Below are 16,283 nucleotides of genomic sequence, written 5' to 3'. Positions count from 1 at the left end.
GACTCATTTTACAAAGGTGCTTATTCCTGGAGTGAACATGCAGTTCTACTCAAGAGTAAGCAACTAAGCGAAATAAAGCCATGGAACGCTTATTTGCCTTCTATCTATGCATTCTGACACTCCAACAATGTTTTCTACTTCAATTTGACTCATTTTACAAAGGTGCTTTTTACTGGAGTGAACATGCAGTTCTACTCAAGAGTAAGCAACTAAGCGAAATAAAGCCATGGAACGCTTATTTGCCTTCTATCTATGCATTCTGACACTCCTAGAATGTGTTCTGCTTCAATTTGACTCATTTTACAAAGGTGCTTTTTACTGGAGTGAGCTTGCAGTTCTACTCAAGAGTAAGCAAATAAGCGAAATAAAGCCATGGAACGCTTATTTTCCTTCTAACTATGCATTCTGACACTCCTAGAATGTGTTCTGCTTCAATTTGACTCATTTTACAAAGGTGCTTATTCCTGGAGTGAACATGCAGTTCTACTCAAGAGTAAGGAACTAAGCGAAATAAAGCCATGGAACGCTTATTTGCCTTCTATCTATGCATTCTGACACTCCTAGAATGTGTTCTGCTTCAATTTGACTCATTTTACAAAGGTGCTTATTCCTGGAGTGAACATGCAGTTCTACTCAAGAGTAAGCAACTAAGCGAAATAAAGCCATGGAACGCTTATATGCCTTCTATCTATGCATTCTGACACTCCAACAATGTTTTCTGCTTCAATTTGACTCATTTTACAAAGGTGCTTATTCCTGGAGTAAACATGCAGTTCTACTCAAGAGTAAGCAACTAAGCGAAATAAAGCCATGGAACGCTTATTTGCCTTCTATCTATGCATTCTGACACTCCTAGAATGTTTTCTGCTTCAATTTGACTCATTTTACAAAGGTGCTTTTTACTGGAGTGAACATGCAGTTCTACTCAAGAGTAAGCAACTAAGCGAAATAAAGCCATGGAACGCTTATTTGCCTTCTATCTATGCATTCTGACACTCCTAGAATGTGTTCTGCTTCAATTTGACTCATTTTACAAAGGTGCTTTTTACTGGAGTGAACATGCAGTTCTACTCAAGAGTAAGCAACTAAGCGAAATAAAGCCATGGAACGCTTATTTGCCTTCTATCTATGCATTCTGACACTCCAACAATGTTTTCTGCTTCAATTTGACTCATTTTACAAAGGTGCTTATTCCTGGAGTGAACATGCAGTTCTACTCAAGAGTAAGCAACTAAGCGAAATAAAGCCATGGAACGCTTATTTGCCTTCTATCTATGCATTCTGACACTCCAACAATGTTTTCTACTTCAATTTGACTCATTTTACAAAGGTGCTTTTTACTGGAGTGAACATGCAGTTCTACTCAAGAGTAAGCAACTAAGCGAAATAAAGCCATGGAACGCTTATTTGCCTTCTATCTATGCATTCTGACACTCCTAGAATGTGTTCTGCTTCAATTTGACTCATTTTACAAAGGTGCTTTTTACTGGAGTGAGCTTGCAGTTCTACTCAAGAGTAAGCAAATAAGCGAAATAAAGCCATGGAATGCTTATTTTCCTTCTAACTATGCATTCTGACACTCCTAGAATGTGTTCTGCTTCAATTTGACTCATTTTACAAAGGTGCTTATTCCTGGAGTGAACATGCAGTTCTACTCAAGAGTAAGGAACTAAGCGAAATAAAGCCATGGAACGCTTATTTGCCTTCTATCTATGCATTCTGACACTCCTAGAATGTGTTCTGCTTCAATTTGACTCATTTTACAAAGGTGCTTATTCCTGGAGTGAACATGCAGTTCTACTCAAGAGTAAGCAACTAAGCGAAATAAAGCCATGGAACGCTTATATGCCTTCTATCTATGCATTCTGACACTCCAACAATGTTTTCTGCTTCAATTTGACTCATTTTACAAAGGTGCTTATTCCTGGAGTAAACATGCAGTTCTACTCAAGAGTAAGCAACTAAGCGAAATAAAGCCATGGAACGCTTATTTGCCTTCTATCTATGCATTCTGACACTCCTAGAATGTGTTCTGCTTCAATTTGACTCATTTTACAAAGGTGCTTTTTACTGGAGTGAACATGCAGTTCTACTCAAGAGTAAGCAACTAAGCGAAATAAAGCCATGGAACGCTTATTTGCCTTCTATCTATGCATTCTGACACTCCTAGAATGTGTTCTGCTTCAATTTGACTCATTTTACAAAGGTGCTTATTCCTGGAGTGAACATGCAATTCTACTCAAGAGTAAGCAACTAAGCGAAATAAAGCCATGGAACGCTTATTTGCCTTCTAACTATGCATTCTGACACTCCTAGAATGTGTTCTGCTTCAATTTGACTCATTTTACAAAGGTGCTTATTCCTGGAGTGAACATGAGGTTCTACTCAAGAGTAAGCAACTAAGCGAAATAAAGCCATGGAACGCTTATTTGCCTTCTATCTATGCATTCTGACACTCCAACAATGTTTTCTGCTTCAATTTGACTCATTTTACAAAGGTGCTTATTCCTGGAGTAAACATGCAGTTCTACTCAAGAGTAAGCAACTAAGCGAAATAAAGCCATGGAACGCTTATTTGCCTTCTAACTATGCATTCTGACACTCCTAGAATGTGTTCTGCATCAAATTGACTCATTTTACAAAGGTGCTTTTTACTGGAGTGAACATGCAGTTCTACTCAAGAGTAAGCAACTAAGCGAAATAAAGCCATGGAACGCTTATTTGCCTTCTATCTATGCATTCTGACACTCCAACAATGTTTTCTGCTTCAATTTGACTAATTTTACAAAGGTGCTTTTTACTGGAGTGAACATGCAGTTCTACTCAAGAGTAAGCAACTAAGCGAAATAAAGCCATGGAACGCTTATTTGCCTTCTATCTATGCATTCTGACACTCCTAGAATATGTTCTGCTTCAATTTGACTCATTTTACAAAGGTGCTTATTCCTGGAGTGAACATGCAGTTCTACTCAAGAGTAAGCAACTAAGCGAAATAAAGCCATGGAACGCTTATTTGCCTTCTAACTATGCATTCTGACACTCCTAGAATGTGTTCTGCTTCAATTTGACTCATTTTACAAAGGTGCTTATTCCTGGAGTGAACATGAAGTTCTACTCAAGAGTAAGCAACTAAGCGAAATAAAGCCATGGAACGCTTATTTGCCTTCTATCTATGCATTCTGACACTCCAACAATGTTTTCTACTTCGATTTGACTCATTTTACAAAGGTGCTTTTTACTGGAGTGAACATGCAGTTCTACTCAAGAGTAAGCAACCAAGCGAAATAAAGCCATGGAACGCTTATTTGCCTTCTATCTATGCATTCTGACACTGCTGGAATGTGTTCTGCTTCAATTTGACTCATTTTACAAAGGTGCTTATTCCTGGAGTGAACATGAAGTTCTACTCAAGAGTAAGCAAATAAGCGAAATAAAGCCATGGAACGCTTATTTTCCTTCTAACTATGCATTCTGACACTCCTAGAATGTGTTCTGCTTCAATTTGACTCATTTTACAAAGGTGCTTATTCCTGGAGTGAACATGCAGTTCTACTCAAGAGTAAGGAACTAAGCGAAATAAAGCCATGGAACGCTTATTTGCCTTCTATCTATGCATTCTGACACTCCTAGAATGTGTTCTGCTTCAATTTGACTCATTTTACAAAGGTGCTTATTCCTGGAGTGAACATGCAGTTCTACTCAAGAGTAAGCAACTAAGCGAAATAAAGCCATGGAACGCTTATATGCCTTCTATCTATGCATTCTGACACTCCAACAATGTTTTCTGCTTCAATTTGACTCATTTTACAAAGGTGCTTATTCCTGGAGTAAACATGCAGTTCTACTCAAGAGTAAGCAACTAAGCGAAATAAAGCCATGGAACGCTTATTTGCCTTCTATCTATGCATTCTGACACTCCTAGAATGTTTTCTGCTTCAATTTGACTCATTTTACAAAGGTGCTTTTTACTGGAGTGAACATGCAGTTCTACTCAAGAGTAAGCAACTAAGCGAAATAAAGCCATGGAACGCTTATTTGCCTTCTATCTATGCATTCTGACACTCCTAGAATGTGTTCTGCTTCAATTTGACTCATTTTACAAAGGTGCTTTTTACTGGAGTGAACATGCAATTCTACTCAAGAGTAAGCAACTAAGCGAAATAAAGCCATGGAACGCTTATTTGCCTTCTATCTATGCATTCTGACACTCCTAGAATGTGTTCTGCTTCAATTTGACTCATTTTACAAAGGTGCTTATTCCTGGAGTGAACATGCAATTCTACTCAAGAGTAAGCAACTAAGCGAAATAAAGCCATGGAACGCTTATTTGCCTTCTAACTATGCATTCTGACACTCCTAGAATGTGTTCTGCTTCAATTTGACTCATTTTACAAAGGTGCTTATTCCTGGAGTGAACATGAAGTTCTACTCAAGAGTAAGCAACTAAGCGAAATAAAGCCATGGAACGCTTATTTGCCTTCTATCTATGCATTCTGACACTCCAACAATGTTTTCTGCTTCAATTTGACTCATTTTACAAAGGTGCTTATTCCTGGAGTAAACATGCAGTTCTACTCAAGAGTAAGCAACTAAGCGAAATAAAGCCATGGAACGCTTATTTGCCTTCTAACTATGCATTCTGACACTCCTAGAATGTGTTCTGCATCAATTTGACTCATTTTACAAAGGTGCTTTTTACTGGAGTGAACATGCAGTTCTACTCAAGAGTAAGCAACTAAGCGAAATAAAGCCATGGAACGCTTATTTGCCTTCTATCTATGCATTCTGACACTCCAACAATGTTTTCTGCTTCAATTTGACTAATTTTACAAAGGTGCTTTTTACTGGAGTGAACATGCAGTTCTACTCAAGAGTAAGCAACTAAGCGAAATAAAGCCATGGAACGCTTATTTGCCTTCTATCTATGCATTCTGACACTCCTAGAATATGTTCTGCTTCAATTTGACTCATTTTACAAAGGTGCTTATTCCTGGAGTGAACATGCAGTTCTACTCAAGAGTAAGCAACTAAGCGAAATAAAGCCATGGAACGCTTATTTGCCTTCTAACTATGCATTCTGACACTCCTAGAATGTGTTCTGCATCAATTTGACTCATTTTACAAAGGTGCTTTTTACTGGAGTGAACATGCAGTTCTACTCAAGAGTAAGCAACTAAGCGAAATAAAGCCATGGAACGCTTATTTGCCTTCTATCTATGCATTCTGACACTCCTAGAATGTGTTCTGCTTCAATTTGACTCATTTTACAAAGGTGCTTTTTACTGAACATGCAGTTCTACTCAAGAGTAAGCAACTAAGCGAAATAAAGCCATGGAACGCTTATTTGCCTTCTATCTATGCATTCTGACACTCCTAGAATGTGTTCTGCTTCAATTTGACTCATTTTACAAAGGTGGTTATTCCTGGAGTGAACATGCAGTTCTACTCATGAGTAAGCAACTAAGCGAAATAAAGCCATGGAACGCTTATTTGCCTTCTATCTATGCATTCTGACACTCCAACAATGTTTTCTGCTTCAATTTGACTCATTTTACAAAGGTGCTTATTCCTGGAGTGAACATGAAGTTCTACTCAAGAGTAAGCAACTAAGCGAAATAAAGCCATGGAACGCTTATTTTCCTTCTAACTATGCATTCTGACACTCCTAGAATGCGTTCTGCTTCAATTTGACTCATTTTACAAAGGTGCTTATTCCTGGAGTGAACATGAAGTTCTACTCAAGAGTAAGCAACTAAGCGAAATAAAGCCATGGAACGCTTATTTGCCTTCTATCTATGCATTCTGACACTCCAACAATGTTTTCTACTTCAATTTGACTCATTTTACAAAGGTGCTTTTTACTGGAGTGAACATGCAGTTCTACTCAAGAGTAAGCAACTAAGCGAAATAAAGCCATGGAACGCTTATTTGCCTTCTATCTATGCATTCTGACAATCCTAAAATGTGTTCTGCTTCAATTTGACTCATTTTACAAAGGTGCTTTTTACTGGAGTGAACATGCAGTTCTACTCAAGAGTAAGCAACCAAGCGAAATAAAGCCATGGAACGCTTATTTGCCTTCTATCTATGCATTCTGACACTGCTGGAATGTGTTCTGCTTCAATCTGACTCATTTTACAAAGGTGCTTATTCCTGGAGTGAACATGAAGTTCTACTCAAGAGTAAGCAACTAAGCGAAATAAAGCCATGGAACGCTTATTTTCCTTCTAACTATGCATTCTGACACTCCTAGAATGTGTTCTGCTTCAATTTGACTCATTTTACAAAGGTGCTTATTCCTGGAGTGAACATGAAGTTCTACTCAAGAGTAAGCAACTAAGCGAAATAAAGCCATGGAACGCTTATTTGCCTTCTATCTATGCATTCTGATACTCCAACAATGTTTTCTACTTCAATTTGACTCATTTTACAAAGGTGCTTTTTACTGGAGTGAACATGCAGTTCTACTCAAGAGTAAGCAACTAAGCGAAATAAAGCCATGGAACGCTTATTTGCCTTCTATCTATGCATTCTGACAATCCTAGAATGTGTTCTGCTTCAATTTGACTCATTTTACAAAGGTGCTTTTTACTGGAGTGAACATGCAGTTCTACTCAAGAGTAAGCAACCAAGCGAAATAAAGCCATGGAACGCTTATTTGCCTTCTATCTATGCATTCTGACACTCCTAGAATGTTTTCTGCTTCAATTTGACTCATTTTACAAAGGTGCTTATTCCTGGAGTGAACATGCAGTTCTACTCATGAGTAAGCAACTAAGCGAAATAAAGCCATGGAACGCTTATTTGCCTTCTATCTATGCATTCTGACACTCCAACAATGTGTTCTGCTTCAATTTGACTCATTTTACAAAGGTGCTTATTCCTGGAGTGAACATGAAGTTCTACTCAAGAGTAAGCAACTAAGCGAAATAAAGCCATGGAACGCTTATTTTCCTTCTATGCATTCTGACACTCCTAGAATGTGTTCTGCTTCAATTTGACTCATTTTACAAAGGTGCTTATTCCTGGAGTGAACATGAAGTTCTACTCAAGAGTAAGCAACTAAGCGAAATAAAGCCATGTGTGAGGGACAGGGGATATCGCGAAGTCCCTCCCCTCCTGAGTTCAAGCCCGTCCCCGAGCAAAGGGGAAAGCAGGGAGAGTTCCGATTCCAGTGGGGAAGCAGGAAGTCGTGTCCGAGGCTCAGGCAAGGTAGAGGAGCCAGGGTCCCAGGTGGGACAGGAAGGGGCAAGCAAGGGGGGAAGACCCATCCCTCCAACTCCAGAATTACGCAGGAAGAGGAGGGGCAAGAGGATGGGTCTGCCAAAGCTTTTGTGTTGGAGAAAGACGCGCCAAAAGCCATTAGGAGGTTCTGAAACCGACTGACAACATCGCTCCGTGTAAATAGCAATGACTTGAGCACTGTAAATACGCAGCACCAATAAAAGAATAAAATGCAGAGCTGCGTAGCGTCGTTACTCTGAAGTAGTCCACTCCGGCCACTGTGACAGCAACCTCCTAATCATTTTTGGGCTACTTCGGAGTTGCCGGGATGAGCGTGTCCGAGGCGGAGAAGTGGCGGCAGATCGCTGAGCAAGCCCAGCTAGAACTGCAACAGCTGTCGCTGCAGGCGCAGGGAGAATTGAAGGCAGCTAAAGAGGAGACTAAGAAGGTCCAGGACGACCGGCTACAACTTGCGGAACAGGTGAGAGAGCTCCAGGAAAAAGAGCAGCATTTAAGGGCGGTGGCGGTAGACCTCCAAAACAAGCTGGATGCAGAGAAAAACAAGGCGGGAGGGGCTCCCCAAGTCCAAGTGCTGCCAGGAAGGAGAGCAGGGACCCTTGTAAGCAAGTTCAATGGAGACCCGAAGGAGTTTCAGGGCTTTGAGACTGAGATCGTGTATGCTCTTGAGCTGCACCAGAATGAGTTCCCCGATGATGAGCACAGAGTAGCGTTTATTGTGGAACATCTCACCGGAGCAGCCAGGGAGTGGCTAAGACCATTAATCGCAACCAAGAATCCTTGCATGAAAAATGTCCAACAATTTCTAGAAGGTTTGAGGACGATGTATTCGTCCGATAGTCATTTGGACCAGACTAAGGAGGAACTGCATAATTTACGCCAAGGAAATATGACAGTTCGCGCATATTGGGCGAAATTCACCATGCTGGTGCACAGACTGGGGTGGGTTTTGGATTCGCCTCCCATGCAAGCTGCGTTTTACTTGGGTTTGAGCGAGGAGGTGAAGGATGAACTCTCGAGAGGTCCAAAGCCCAGTACTATGGATCAGCTGAGCAAAGCAGCTCTGGCGGTGGGGGTGAGGCAGGAATCCCGGTGGAACGACAAGCAAGCGACGCGCGCAAAGCGGGCTTGGTTCCCACGGTCGCAGGAGAAGCCACTCCCTCAACAACCCTTTCAGGCCACGCCTGGAGCCAGCCAGGACCAGGAGCCCATGCAGATTGATAGCGCGCGCGCGCGGGCTTTTCAAACCCCAGCGGCGCCAAGACGCAAGGAGGGAAGGGGCGGGAATTGCTTTCTCTGCAACTCACCCCAGCATCTAGTCAGAGACTGCCCACATCGCAGGGAGTGGCAAGGAAAGGCGGGAACGGTGGTGCCCTCCCCCACTGACGCAGCACCACAGCAGGGAAACGGGAAAGCCTGGCTGCAGGAGACAAGGGGCAGCAGCCAGGCACAGTCAGCAGACAACAGCCCCAGCCCGCCCACCCGCACAGAGAGGTGCAGAGCCAGCCCACCCCTCCCAGAGCAGGAGTGGTTCTAGAAGTGACGCTAACGCTCCCAAATGGCTATCCCCTGACGGTCCTCGCCTTAATTGACAGTGGGGCGTCCGCCAACTTCTTCTCGAGAAGCTTTGCAGAAGAGCACCAAATCCAGCTTTTGCAGTTGGATTTTCCTCTGCACGTAGCAACCATTGACGGCAGGGAGCTGCTGGGAGGGGCCATCACACATCAAACCCCCCCCATGAGAATGACGGTGGGAAGGCACTCAGAGACACTGGCGTTCAACGTCACCACCATCTCAGACCCCCCCATCGTCTTGGGCATGAGCTGGCTGGCGCGCCACGACCCCTCCATCAGTTGGCACCAGAGGTGCATCACGTTTGGGTCAGACTTTTGTCTGGAACATTGCATGCAGCACCAACCAGGGGAGGGGCCTCCGATAGCCACGGTGGCCACCATGCATATCAAAGGGGGTGAGGCAATACCCAAGCAGTACTGGGACCTGCAGGAGGTCTTCAGTGAAGCGGAGTCCGACCACCTACCCCCGCACAGGCCTTTTGACTGCCAGATTAACCTGGTGCCAGGGGCGACGATACCCCCAGCCAAGCTGTACGCCATGTCAGACCAGGAGCTGGAGGATCTGCGCGCTTTCATCGACAAGAACCTCAAGCGGGGGTTCATAAGGGAAAGCAAGGCAGCAGGGGGCAGCCCGGTCTTCTGGGTGGACAAGAAAGACACGCAACAGCGCCGTCTTGTGGTGGACTTTAGACGGCTGAATTCGGTGACAGAGCCCGTGGCTTTCCCCATGCCCAGAGTGGATGATCTCCTGACAGCGGCACGCAGGGGCAAGATTTTCACCAAGCTGGACCTAAGGGGGGCGTACAACTTGATCAGGATCCGGGAAGGAGATGAATGGAAAACCACGATGTTCACGCCTCTGGGCTCTTTTGAATATCTGGTGATGCCCCTCGGTTTGCAAGGGGGCTCAGCATGCTTCCAGGCCTTCATGCACCACGTCCTGGGGTCCCTCCTCTTCAGGAAATGCTTGGTCTTCCTAGATGACATCCTTATCTACTCGAATGACCCAGTGCAGCATGTGAAAGATGTCAGAGAGGTGTTGCAACGCCTGAAGGAGCACCACCTGTATGTGAAGCTGGAGAAGTGCAAGTTTCACACCAAAGAGGTGGACTTCCTGGGCTACAAGCTGTCAGACAAGGGGCTGGCGATGGACAAGGACAAGGTGCAGGCCATCCTGGACTGGCACAGCCCCAGGACGCGCAAAGATGCCCAACGCCTACTAGGCTTCGCTAACTTCTACAGGAAGTTCATCAAGAACTTCTCTCGCGTTACGGCTCCCATCACGGACTGCCTGAGAGGCAAGCAGAAGTTCAAGTGGACACCAGAGGCGCAAGCAGCGTTCGAAAGCCTCAAGAGAGTGTTCGCCTCAGACCAAAACCTGTTCCATGTGGTGCAGGACGCGCCCCTACGCATTGAGACAGATGCTTCTGAAAAAGCTGTGGGCGCAATTTTGTTGCAACTGGACGCCAACAGGGAGTGGAGACCCTGTGCCTTCTTCTCCAGGAAGCTGACACAGCCTGAACGCAACTACACAGTGTTTGATAGGGAACTTCTTGCGATCTACGCTGCGTTCCAGCACTGGCGACACTTCCTGGTGGGCGCGAAGCACCCCATCCAGGTGTGCACAGACCACAAGAACCTGGAGTTCTGGAGAACTGCCAGGGTGCTCAACCAGCGGCAGATACGGTGGGCAGAGTTCTTCTCGAACTTCAACTTCTCCATCCACTACATCCCGGGGGAGCAGAATGTCAGGGCGGATGCCCTCTCCCGCAAGCCAGAGTACATGGAGGAGGAGGCGCCACCAGCCCCAAGGCACATTTTCCCCCCGTCGGCATGGTCCTGCGGAGCAGCTGTGGTGAGCGAGGCAGAACTCACAGCACTGACGGCAGCGGATGAATTTGCCAACCGCATCTTCAGAGAACTGAGAGGGGGGAGGGAGCAGGCAAAAGACTTTGCAGAACGCAGAGGGCTGCTTTTCTACAAGGGTGCGCTGTACCTACCCACCACCCAGCTTCGACGTACGGTCCTCAAGCAGATGCACGACAACCCTACAGCGGGGCATTTTGGAAGGGACAAAACCGCTCACCTAGTCATGAGACACTTCTGGTGGCCAGGGGTGCGGGAAGATGTTCGAGACTATGTAAGGGGCTGTACCACCTGCCAGCGGGCGAAGGTGGTCAGAGCAGCGCCACCAGGGTTGCTGGAGCCCTTAGCCACACCACACAGGCCGTGGGAAGTGGTGTCCATGGACTTCATCACAGATCTGCCTTCGTCCAGGGGTAAGACTGCAGTGTTGGTGGTGGTGGACCTTATGTCCAAAATGTGTCACTTTATACCGTGTGCCAGGGCAGTCTCGGCAGAAGAGACAGCCAAACTGTTTGTTGATCACATTTTCAGACTGCATGGATTACCTTTAAGGGTTATTTCGGATCGTGGCCGCCAATTTGTTTCCAGGTTCTGGCGGCGGCTCATGAACCTCCTGCAGGTGGAGGTCAGCTTGTCGACGGCTAGACACCCGCAGACCAACGGACAAGCGGAGAGGGTCAACGCCATTCTGCAGCAGTACCTGAGATGCTACGTCAGCCAGCGGCAAACGGACTGGGTGGATCGCTTGCCACTAGCAGAATTTGCCTACAACAATGCAGTGCACGTCTCCACAGGGGTGTCGCCCTTTAAGGCCAATTACGGGCGCGACCTCAGATCTTTCCCAGAGAGGGAGAGGGAGGAGGAGGAGGAGGAGGGCCCACAGGCTGAGGATTGGGCAGAGGAACTGGAGACGGTGCACCAGCAGCTCAGAGAACACTTGGAGAGGGCCAAGGAAGCGTACAAAAAGGGGGCAGATCGCCACAGGCGACAAGGGGAGGTCATCAGGGTGGGGGACAAGGTGTGGTTGTCCTCGGAGGGCCTTCCCACCAGAGGGAGGTGCAAAAAGCTGGCACCCAAAAGGCTGGGCCCCTTCACGGTCACGCAACAGGTAAACCCGGTGGCATACAGGCTGGCACTGCCAGAGGACATGAGGGTGCATCCAGTGTTTCATAGATCGCTGCTGTCGCCGTACAGGGAAAGCAGCAGGCTCCGAGACAGCGAACAAACCCCCGAGGGAGGGGGGGAGAGGGAAGGCAGGGAGCAACTCAATGAGGCCACGGCCATCCTGGATTCAAGGTGGGGGGTGGGGGGACTGGAGTACCTCATGGCATGGGAGGATGCTCCACCGTCCCAGAATGAATGGGTCCCAGCCACTCAGATTCAGGAGGAATTCTTGGTGGAAGAATTTCACGCCCTCTTTCCCCACAGACCCAAGCCCTGGCACATGGAAAGGGAGGGGGAGGAGGAGGAGGCACGGGAGAGCAGCTCACCATGGCGCTGGGAAGCGGAGTTTGAGGAACCAGAGGATGAGGTATGGGTGTCACCGAGATCCACCCAGTCAGAGGAAGGAGCAGATTGGCAGAACGTTTTTACCCCCACCAGCTCTGACGCCACGGACTTTTTGGGATTCCCGTCCGCCCAGGCGGAAGGGGGGGGCTCGCAGGACTGGGGGGAGGTATTCACACCAACGGGCTCGGAGAGCACTGAGTTCTTAGGCTTCCAGTCGTCACCGACACATGGGGGGGGCCTGGGGAGGGGTGAAGGAGAGCTTGGGAGGGGGGTGGATGTGAGGGACAGGGGATATCGCGAAGTCCCTCCCCTCCTGAGTTCAAGCCCGTCCCCGAGCAAAGGGGAAAGCAGGGAGAGTTCCGATTCCAGTGGGGAAGCAGGAAGTCGTGTCCGAGGCTCAGGCAAGGTAGAGGAGCCAGGGTCCCAGGTGGGACAGGAAGGGGCAAGCAAGGGGGGAAGACCCATCCCTCCAACTCCAGAATTACGCAGGAAGAGGAGGGGCAAGAGGATGGGTCTGCCAAAGCTTTTGTGTTGGAGAAAGACGCGCCAAAAGCCATTAGGAGGTTCTGAAACCGACTGACAACATCGCTCCGTGTAAATAGCAATGACTTGAGCACTGTAAATACGCAGCACCAATAAAAGAATAAAATGCAGAGCTGCGTAGCGTCGTTACTCTGAAGTAGTCCACTCCGGCCACTGTGACACCATGGAACGCTTATTTGCCTTCTATCTATGCATTCTGACACTCCAACAATGTTTTCTACTTCAATTTGACTCATTTTACAAAGGTGCTTTTTACTGGAGTGAACATGCAGTTCTACTCAAGAGTAAGCAACTAAGCGAAATAAAGCCATGGAACGCTTATTTGCCTTCTATCTATGCATTCTGACACTCCTAGAATGTGTTCTGCTTCAATTTGACTCATTTTACAAAGGTGCTTTTTACTGGAGTGAACATGCAGTTCTACTCAAGAGTAAGCAACTAAGCGAAATAAAGCCATGGGACGCTTATTTGCCTTCTATCTATGCATTATGACACTCCTAGAATGTGTTCTGCTTCAATTTGACTCATTTTACAAAGGTGCTTATTCCTGGAGTGAACATGCAGTTCTACTCAAGAGTAAGCAACTAAGCGAAATAAAGCCATGGAACGCTTATTTGCCTTCTATCTATGCATTCTGACACTCCAACAATGTTTTCTGCTTCAATTTGACTCATTTTACAAAGGTGCTTTTTACTGGAGTGAACATGCAGTTCTACTCAAGAGTAAGCAACTAAGCGAAATAAAGCCATGGAACGCTTATTTGCCTTCTATCTATGCATTCTGACACTCCTAGAATGTTTTCTGCTTCAATTTGACTCATTTTACAAAGGTGCTTTCTACTGGAGTGAACATGCAGTTCTACTCAAGAGTAAGCAACTAAGCGAAATAAAGCCATGGAACGCTTATTTTCCTTCTAACTATGCATTCTGACACTCCTAGAATGTGTTCTGCTTCAATTTGACTCATTTTACAAAGGTGCTTATTCCTGGAGTGAACATGAAGTTCTACTCAAGAGTAAGCAACTAAGCGAAATAAAGCCATGGAACGCTTATTTGCCTTCTATCTATGCATTCTGACACTCCAACAATGTTTTCTACTTCAATTTGACTCATTTTACAAAGGTGCTTTTTACTGGAGTGAACATGCAGTTCTACTCAAGAGTAAGCAACTAAGCGAAATAAAGCCATGGAACGCTTATTTGCCTTCTATCTATGCATTCTGACACTCCTAGAATGTGTTCTGCTTCAATTTGACTCATTTTACAAAGGTGCTTATTCCTGGAGTGAACATGAAGTTCTACTCAAGAGTAAGCAACTAAGCGAAATAAAGCCATGGAACGCTTATTTGCCTTCTATCTATGCAATCTGACACTCCTAGAATGTTTTCTGCTTCAATTTGACTCATTTTACAAAGGTGCTTATTCCTGGAGTAAACATGCAGTTCTACTCAAGAGTAAGCAACTAAGCGAAATAAAGCCATGGAACGCTTATTTGCCTTCTAACTATGCATTCTGACACTCCTAGAATGTGTTCTGCATCAATTTGACTCATTTTACAAAGGTGCTTTTTACTGGAGTGAACATGCAGTTCTACTCAAGAGTAAGCAACTAAGCGAAATAAAGCCATGGAACGCTTATTTGCCTTCTATCTATGCATTCTGACACTCCAACAATGTTTTCTGCTTCAATTTGACTCATTTTACAAAGGTGCTTTTTACTGGAGTGAGCTTGCAGTTCTACTCAAGAGTAAGCAACTAAGCGAAATAAAGCCATGGAACGCTTATTTTCCTTCTAACGATGCATTCTGACACTCCTAGAATGTGTTCTGCTTCAATTTGACTCATTTTACAAAGGTGCTTATTCCTGGAGTGAACATGCAGTTCTACTCAAGAGTAAGGAACTAAGCGAAATAAAGCCATGGAACGCTTATTTGCCTTCTATCTATGCATTCTGACACTCCTAGAATGTGTTCTGCTTCAATTTGACTCATTTTACAAAGGTGCTTATTCCTGGAGTGAACATGCAGTTCTACTCAAGAGTAAGCAACTAAGCGAAATAAAGCCATGGAACGCTTATATGCCTTCTATCTATGCATTCTGACACTCCAACAATGATTTCTGCTTCAATTTGACTCATTTTACAAAGGTGCTTATTCCTGGAGTAAACATGCAGTTCTACTCAAGAGTAAGCAACTAAGCGAAATAAAGCCATGGAACGCTTATTTGCCTTCTATCTATGCATTCTGACACTCCAACAATGTTTTCTGCTTCAATTTCACTCATTTTACAAAGGTGCTTTTTACTGGAGTGAACATGCAGTTCTACTCAAGAGTAAGCAACTAAGCGAAATAAAGCCATGGAACGCTTATTTGCCTTCTATCTATGCATTCTGACACTCCTAGAATGTTTTCTGCTTCAATTTGACTCATTTTACAAAGGTGCTTTCTACTGGAGTGAACATGCAGTTCTACTCAAGAGTAAGCAACTAAGCGAAATAAAGCCATGGAACGCTTATTTTCCTTCTAACTATGCATTCTGACACTCCTAGAATGTGTTCTGCTTCAATTTGACTCATTTTACAAAGGTGCTTATTCCTGGAGTGAACATGAAGTTCTACTCAAGAGTAAGCAACTAAGCGAAATAAAGCCATGGAACGCTTATTTGCCTTCTATCTATGCATTCTGACACTCCAACAATGTTTTCTACTTCAATTTGACTCATTTTACAAAGGTGCTTTTTACTGGAGTGAACATGCAGTTCTACTCAAGAGTAAGCAACTAAGCGAAATAAAGCCATGGAACGCTTATTTGCCTTCTATCTATGCATTCTGACACTCCTAGAATGTGTTCTGCTTCAATTTGACTCATTTTACAAAGGTGCTTATTCCTGGAGTGAACATGAAGTTCTACTCAAGAGTAAGCAACTAAGCGAAATAAAGCCATGGAACGCTTATTTGCCTTCTATCTATGCAATCTGACACTCCTAGAATGTTTTCTGCTTCAATTTGACTCATTTTACAAAGGTGCTTATTCCTGGAGTAAACATGCAGTTCTACTCAAGAGTAAGCAACTAAGCGAAATAAAGCCATGGAACGCTTATTTGCCTTCTAACTATGCATTCTGACACTCCTAGAATGTGTTCTGCATCAATTTGACTCATTTTACAAAGGTGCTTTTTACTGGAGTGAACATGCAGTTCTACTCAAGAGTAAGCAACTAAGCGAAATAAAGCCATGGAACGCTTATTTGCCTTATATCTATGCATTCTGACACTCCAACAATGTTTTCTGCTTCAATTTGACTCATTTTACAAAGGTGCTTTTTACTGGAGTGAGCTTGCAGTTCTACTCAAGAGTAAGCAACTAAGCGAAATAAAGCCATGGAACGCTTATTTTCCTTCTAACGATGCATTCTGACACTCCTAGAATGTGTTCTGCTTCAATTTGACTCATTTTACAAAGGTGCTTATTCCTGGAGTGAACATGCAGTTCTACTCAAGAGTAAGGAACTAAGCGAAATAAAGCCATGGAACGCTTATTTGCCTTCTATCTAT

Source organism: Zootoca vivipara, chromosome 14, assembly GCF_963506605.1.
Source record: "Zootoca vivipara chromosome 14, rZooViv1.1, whole genome shotgun sequence".
In the NCBI taxonomy this organism is placed as follows: domain Eukaryota; kingdom Metazoa; phylum Chordata; class Lepidosauria; order Squamata; family Lacertidae; genus Zootoca; species Zootoca vivipara.
The sequence above is the reverse complement of the archived record's forward strand: the minus strand, read 5'-3'. Positions refer to the sequence as shown.